Source organism: Sarcophilus harrisii, chromosome 3 (genome assembly GCF_902635505.1).
Source record: "Sarcophilus harrisii chromosome 3, mSarHar1.11, whole genome shotgun sequence".
NCBI lineage: Eukaryota > Metazoa > Chordata > Mammalia > Dasyuromorphia > Dasyuridae > Sarcophilus > Sarcophilus harrisii.
In genome coordinates, this window is record NC_045428.1 from 253138434 (window position 1) to 253145760 (window position 7327).

The window sequence follows — 7327 nt, forward strand, 5'->3', positions numbered from 1 at the left end:
AGTTATCAGTCTGGAAGGGACCCCAGAGGCTCTCTAGTCCAACTCCTTCATTTTATGAATGTGGAATCTGAGGTTTGACAAGATGTTGCATCATACATAGGCACAGTAAGTATCAAAGGCAGGATTTAAATCCATACCCTTAGACTTCAAGGCTAATGTTCTTTTCTCTATATCATTCTGCCTAGTGGTAATAGGGAGTCACCAGAGTTTATTGAGTATCATTATGACAGTATTGATGAGGTCTTGGGTCACTCGGGTTGGCAGAGAAAGCCTGAACTGATAAAATTGCCCCATGAGGCATGCAAGGAAGGGCACTGATGGAGATCAGTTCAATCTTAAAGTCTTGTTCTTTGTGGAGATTGTGGGTAGTCCCACCTTGCTGAGTCCAGTCAGAAATCCAAGTTATATCAATCTCCTGAAGTTAAATTTCCCCTATAAATCTGTCCATTTTTGCTTAATCCCTTTTGGATTAAGGTGGCCAAGGTATTCTGCCTAGTGATGTCTTTCTTTCTACCCCTCTCCTATGCCTCATGGTGTCTTTCTCCTTCTTATAGCTAACTAACTCTTTTAGGGTGCTAAATCCCTCTATGGATTTAACTGCCAGTCAATGGAGTATTCCCACCTCATGGCATATTTCCTTAATGGATTTTTCCAAACTCCTTTCCTTGGAGACCATGTGCTCTCACAACTCTGTTTTGTGTTTGCCACTACTGGTATCTTTTGTGCCTCTACATTTTGTCTGCACCTCTTCTCCTAAATAAATCCATCTTTTGCCAAAGAGAATGGCCATTTTGAATTCTTCACATGACTAAACACCAACATTTAGTGCCTGAACATTAATTTCACATTTGTTGTGAATCTCAAACATGTCTACTATTAGGTCTGTACTTTTGAAAAATCGGGTTGGCAGTTATGGAGATGACGGATAGGACTGGAGAGAAAATTGAAGCAGGAGAACAAGAGGCTATCCTAATAATCTAAGTGAGAGATTATGAGGCCCTGGACTAAAGTGGTGATAGCTATGTGAGTGAAGAGAAGGGGTTCAATGAGAGAGATGGTAGCTGGTTTGATAAACTGCTGAGAGTGAGTGAGGAATTGAGGAAAATGCTTAGATTATGAACTTGGGCAGATGGAAAGAATGGTGGTACTTTCAAAAGAAATAGGGAAATTGTAATGGGCCAGAATTCTGGAGAAAGGTAACTCAGTGGAATTAATAAGACAATGGTTATCTAGGTTAGCATAGTGCTTAATAGTTCTTTAGTTCAGTACATGTCCTTAGTACTTAATATACTTCTACAAGATTCACACCTACAATGATATAATTATAATAGAGTATATAAGAGCCAATGGAGGAGAAACATTCCATCTTTATTCAGGCTCCAGGTGGCTCTCCTGCTTTCTGCACTTTGGGAGAGACTGGTACAGATCCAGGGAAGACAGAGGACTGGAGGCTGGAGCTCAAGCTCAAGCTTGTTGACTGTTCAAGACAGAGGCCATAGTGGTTCTCCTGCTTCCTCCACTGAAACTAAGACCTGTTCCAGAGGGCCTCCAGAAAGTTAGCCCAGCCCCAGGTGAAGGAGACAGACTGTGAAGGAGATAAAGAATTTGGATTTTATCATAATCATGGTGATTACTTTGCTGAAACAAAGATTAACAAAATGAACAAAGATGCACAGATGAGAGCAACTATTAACAAGAAACTGATAGAAACTGGTGAACAAGAACGACTTAAAGAATTGCTAAGAGCTAAATTAATCAAATGTGGTTGGAAAGATCAATTAAAAGCTCATTGTAAAAATGTGATTAAAGAAAAAGGATTAGAACATATAACATGTTCTAATTTTGATGACTTGGTAGCAGAGATAACCCCGAAAGGCAGAGCACTTGTACCCCGACTGTGTGAAGAAGGAACTTTTTCAAAGAATAAGAACTTTCCTTGCTCAGTATGCCAGCCTTTAAGATAGGCTAAAGATCACCACCATGTACTCTGATTTCTTTGATCCATTAGAAAAACAACATGCCATATATTTGGGGTGCATTTTCTAAATTAGTCCTTTTTTTTGTATGATGAATTTTATATGTTTTGGTAATAACCTGTGTGTTGTATTGATTTTTTTCTTGAAGATTATTTTAATAATAAAAACAAAATATAAATGTTTGAAAATTACAAATTTCTACTGTATTATTCTATATTTTCTATTTTCAACTTTTAACATTGACTATAAATGTTTCTTTTTCCAAGAATTCTGGCCCATTACAGGACATTTGGTGAAGATATGGATTTTGTTTTTACAATTTGAATTCATTTGAGTTGAGTTCATCAGTTTGAAATGCAAAATAAGTAGTTGGTGATCTAGGATTGGATGCTCAGGAGACTGGTTATAGAGATCAATGAGTAATCTGTGTAGAGATAATAATTAAGCCCATGGGAACTAATGAGGTTATTGAGAAAGTTTGGTAACAGAAGAGAGGAGAGCTTGGACCAAAGCCTTGGGGTATATTTACAGTTAGAGGTTAAAATATGAGTGTGTCCCTATGTGGGTGCTCATTCATGCATGTTACTTAGTTTGGGATTCCAAATTCCCACCCTTAGCATATAGGAGAAAATGTTCTTGTTACCTTTTATTTATTTATATTTTTGGCTATATTATTTCATTAAATGTCTTTGTTTTGAACTAATTGTATCTTCTGACTAGTAAAAATATTTATTGAAATTGATTAACTATGTTTTGAGGGTTTTTTTTTGAGTGGATGAGTACCCATAGAATACTTGGGGTAGCTTTTCTGAAGCACTCATAAGTAATAGAAAGGGGATCCCAGGTCTAATATTTTAGGGGCATATTCTAGATCTCCATTTTGTATGCCCTGATAATGCAGGGATCCATTGAAGTATTTTTTTGTCAAATGAGAAACATAGATAATAAATTTTTTAAAAACTAATTTTTATTTTAGGTTCAGATCTACATTTTCTCTTTCTCTCCCTCTGCCACAATTAACAGAACCTTTATTAAACATTTGTAGTCAAGCAAAATAAACTCCTGCCTTGACATTTTTTTTTTAGGGCAAGAGCAAGACAATCAGGGTTAAGAGTCTTTCCCAGGGTTAAAAAGATAGTAAATGCCAAGTTTCTAATTGTGGATAGGCCATGTTTAAAAAAAAACATTAATCTGTACTCAGAGTTCATCATCTCTCTAACAGGAGACGGATAACATGTGTCAACTCAAGTCTTCTAGAATTGTACTTGGTCACTGTATGTGTTCCTAAGATTTTCAAAGTTGCTTATTTTTACAATATTGCTGCAATTATATTTACAATATAAATTGTTATCTTGGTTCTGCTCACTTCATTCTCCAACACAATATTCTTACAAGTCTTACTCCATTTCTCTAAAATCATCCCTTTCTTAAAGCACAATAATATTCCATCACATATGTGGTATACCACAGTTTTCTCAACTGTTTGCTAATTGTTTAGCATTTCCTCATTTTCTAATTCTTTGCTAGCACAAGAAGAGCTGCTCTAAATATATTTGTACTTATGGGTCCTCTTCTTCTTTATGTGATCTCTTTGGGGTTTAGACCTATGAGTGAGATTGCTGGGTCAAAGGGCACATGCAATTTAGTAACTTTGGGGACATAATTCCAAATTGCTTTCCAAAATGGCTGGACCAGTTTCACAGTTCCAGCAACAATTCAATAATATTCTCATTTCTCCCATAGGCCCTCCAGCATTTGTCATTTTCCTTCCCTTCCCCCCGCAACTTTGCCAATCTGATGAGTGTTGAGATAGAACCTCAGGTTTTCTTAAAATTTCCACTTCTCTAATTTTTAGTAATTTAGGTTTTTTTTTTCCACAAGCCATTAATAGCTTGAAATTCTTTCTCTGAAAATAGTCTGTTCATATTCCTCAACTATTTATCACTTTGGGAGTGGAGATACTAAATCTTTAGAACATGGATTTGTAGTGGTATACCTAGGAATATATGGAGTTAAATAAATGTCTCAAGATTTAAAAGATAAAAACATTGATAATGCCTTAGGTGATGCTGTATATATCTTACAGAAAAGTGGAGTACATACTAAATGGTAGGAGACATCAAATCCTACCTGTTTTCTGTAAATTATCTGAATAACTACACTATGAAATAAAATTTCAAGATTATGGAGAAACTGAATATTAGTCCTTTCATTGAGGATAAGGAGATACTCCAAAGAGTCAAAATTATCCTAAGCTGAAGAGTGTCAAGAGATGGACTGATGCTAGAGAAAGAGATAACTATGGAATTGAAATGTGCTAAAGATACTCATAGGCTTCTATACTTTACAATGCCCTTAGCTGAAGTTTCAACTTCTCTGGCTCTCATAAATTGGTCAACAACAAATCCCAGACTGAGCCCCAAATGGTCATTGTTTGTGTCCTTATTGACTTAGAGTGAATATAAATAGCAATCATTTCTGTTTTGGCCAGAAACCGATTGTCTTCCCCTTCCAGATTTATTTATTAAGATTTTGATGATGATGATGATTCTGCCTTAATTTTGCCTTAATTTCTACCTAACCTGTTGAGACCTGTTGAAGACTCCAGTTTAAAAAGATCAAGGTCTCCCATTTCATTTAGAGCTATTTTCAGTCATTCTTGCCATTGAACCCAGATGGCTCCGGAGGGGAAAATGAGGTAGGTGCCCTTGCCCTTGCCCTCCCTCACTTAAATACAACTCACCTACTTGTCATGGCATCCCTTCCCTGGTGTTGTGGTCCTCTTTGAAAATGAAGGATAACTCAGGGATAAACCAATTGAGATACATCATTGAAGTTCTTCTATAGCCATGGTCAATGACTTGTTCATGGAAATATGCTAGAACAATGAATGCTTCAGAAAACCAGCGTTTGGTTTCATACTGTGTTTGAAGTCAGATTACTGCCATGTTAGACTATTTGCAAGGGCCAAAGACTAAATTTAGTGGAACAAAGAAAATCCAGATTTGATTATTTAATACCAAAGTGATAAATTGCTAGGCTTGGAGTCAGGAATACGTATCTTCTTAAATTCAAGTCTGGCCTCAGACACCTACTGGCTCTATGACCCTGGACAAGGCACTTAACCTTGTTTGCCTCAGTTTCCTCATCTGTAAACTGAGTTGGAAAAGGAAATGTCCAACCACTCCAGTATTTTTTGTCAAGAAAATCTTAAATGGGATCATGAGGAGTTAGGTTGAAAAACAGCTGAAACAGCAAGCAATCTAAAGGGGAGAAGGCATCTGATTTTGTGATTCATGTGAATGGACACAGTCCTACCAGTTAAGGTGGAAGAAATGGGTGAATTTCTTGGGCCATTTACATATGGCTAATAACTTGCAGGCCACTCTGGAACTAAAGAGGCATCTCCTGGCATTTTAGCAACCTGACAGTGGATTGACTATGACTAGATATTGCAGAGACTGAGAGATGTTGAAAACATGAGGGTAAAGAGTAAGGTATATTCCAAGGAAATTTGAATTCTGCTAGCTACAGAACATTTTGTCTATGAACTCAATCATGGATCTAATCACTTAGATCCAAAATGTAGTTCAGGGAAATCATCATGAGCCTTGAAATAGTGGAGAGAGCTTCTTATTCAGAGAGACAAAGTTCATTTTGGCTTGTTGCTGAAAGAGGCTGGCCAAAGAAACAGTTATTTTATGGCCTTACCAGACAGTACTTCTCCCATTGAGAGTCCTGGGGTGTGGGGGGATTGGGAAGAATTACAGTCCACAAGACTGGGAATGGGAAGTTTTCCCTTTTTAAAATGCTGCATGAAGTCCTCCTTGCTCTCTGCAAACGAGGAGACATGCATTGATCAAGATGATTCATATACCCTGTACTGAAAAGTTATCTGGGCTCATAGGGAAGTCCCATCTCCCTTTTAGTGCCCTGTACCACAAAATTCCAAGAGTTAACATGATAGATGTTACTTGCCTCCCAGATGACATATTACAAATCTTAGCAGTTCCTTTGTATAATCCTTAGATAATTCCTAAATTCCAGTCTTTAGGAAGGGCCCAGGAGATTGTGATCAGTTTCAAATGCAAAAATTATGCAAACTCAAAAAGGACATTTGACAACATTTGTTATATTTGGAGTATTGTTCTTTAGATGCAGAGCACATCCCCACAGGTACCTGGTTGCTAAATTTTCAAAGAAGGTTTTTCTCTCAAATTACCTTGGAACAATGAGTACTATCAGAAATGCCATCAAAAGCACAGAAGCCACTCCAGAATCACCCAGGATACCTAGCAAGGATACAACAGATATAAAGATAGTAACAAGAATACAACGTTACTTCAGTTGTGAACAACTCTGATTCTTTGTAGGCCAACGGGGCCCAGTAGTTAAATCTGAGGGAGAACAATCCCTAGGGATCTCCTCATATTGAGCCACTTAGAAGCTGCATCAATCGTCCAAGCCTTAGTTCCCCTGGATCAATTAAAGTGTTTTTTAATGTATATTTTTTTTCCTATTTTTTATATCAGCATTGTATCCCATGTATTCCTTACTCCTCTTCCTAGAGAGCCATCTCATATGACAAATAGTATTTTTATACAATAAAAAGCATAGTTTATTAATACATTGAAAAAAATCTGAAAATATGATGTATAGCTCCTTCAGAAAACTATAGGTTTGGGGCATTCTCTCATATCTCTTTCTTTGAGTTCCATTTGATCTTTTTTTAAAATTAAATTTTCTTTATTTTTTAGTTAACCAACATTTATTTTTTCTCTCTCAATTTTACTATCATCACTGAAAAAAAAAAACCCTTGAAAAAATATGTATATGAAATCAAGCAACAAAATTCACATACTGGCCATCTTCAGATCAATGCAATGATCAACCATAATTCTGGAAGATAAATAACAGAGATAATGATGTTTGTACTAAAATAAGAAGCATTTGAAAGGACTAACTATGCATAGGTTACCATTAGAGATTATGTCGTAAGAAAGCTGCAAATAAAATTTTTCTTAAATCTCTGTCTTCAAGGAATTTACAAGCTACTATTTGATAAAAACATGTAAACAGATAAGAATCAAATGTAAAATCCTGTGACTTTTCCCCCTCTTTTGGGGGGTTACATTTTAAATTCTGAAATCTCTCCTTCTCTCCTTACCTATTTCAAAATAGAGAAAGCCACCATTTCATGCAGATTTATAAATGTATATAAAACTGTATTATGTGTACTTCTTTCTGTTTATCAGTTCTTTCTCTGAAGATGGATACTATCTTCCTTAATCCTTTATACTTTATTTAAGTATTGATAATACTCAGAATAACTTGGTCATTTACAATTATTC

At 36.2% G+C, this 7327-nt stretch overlaps 1 pseudogene; it reads left to right on the forward strand.

Annotated features, from left to right (window-relative positions):
* The first annotated feature begins 1418 nt into the window (after positions 1 to 1418).
* Positions 1419 to 2055, forward strand: LOC100915148 (annotated as a pseudogene).
* The last annotated feature ends 5272 nt before the right edge of the window (positions 2056 to 7327 follow it).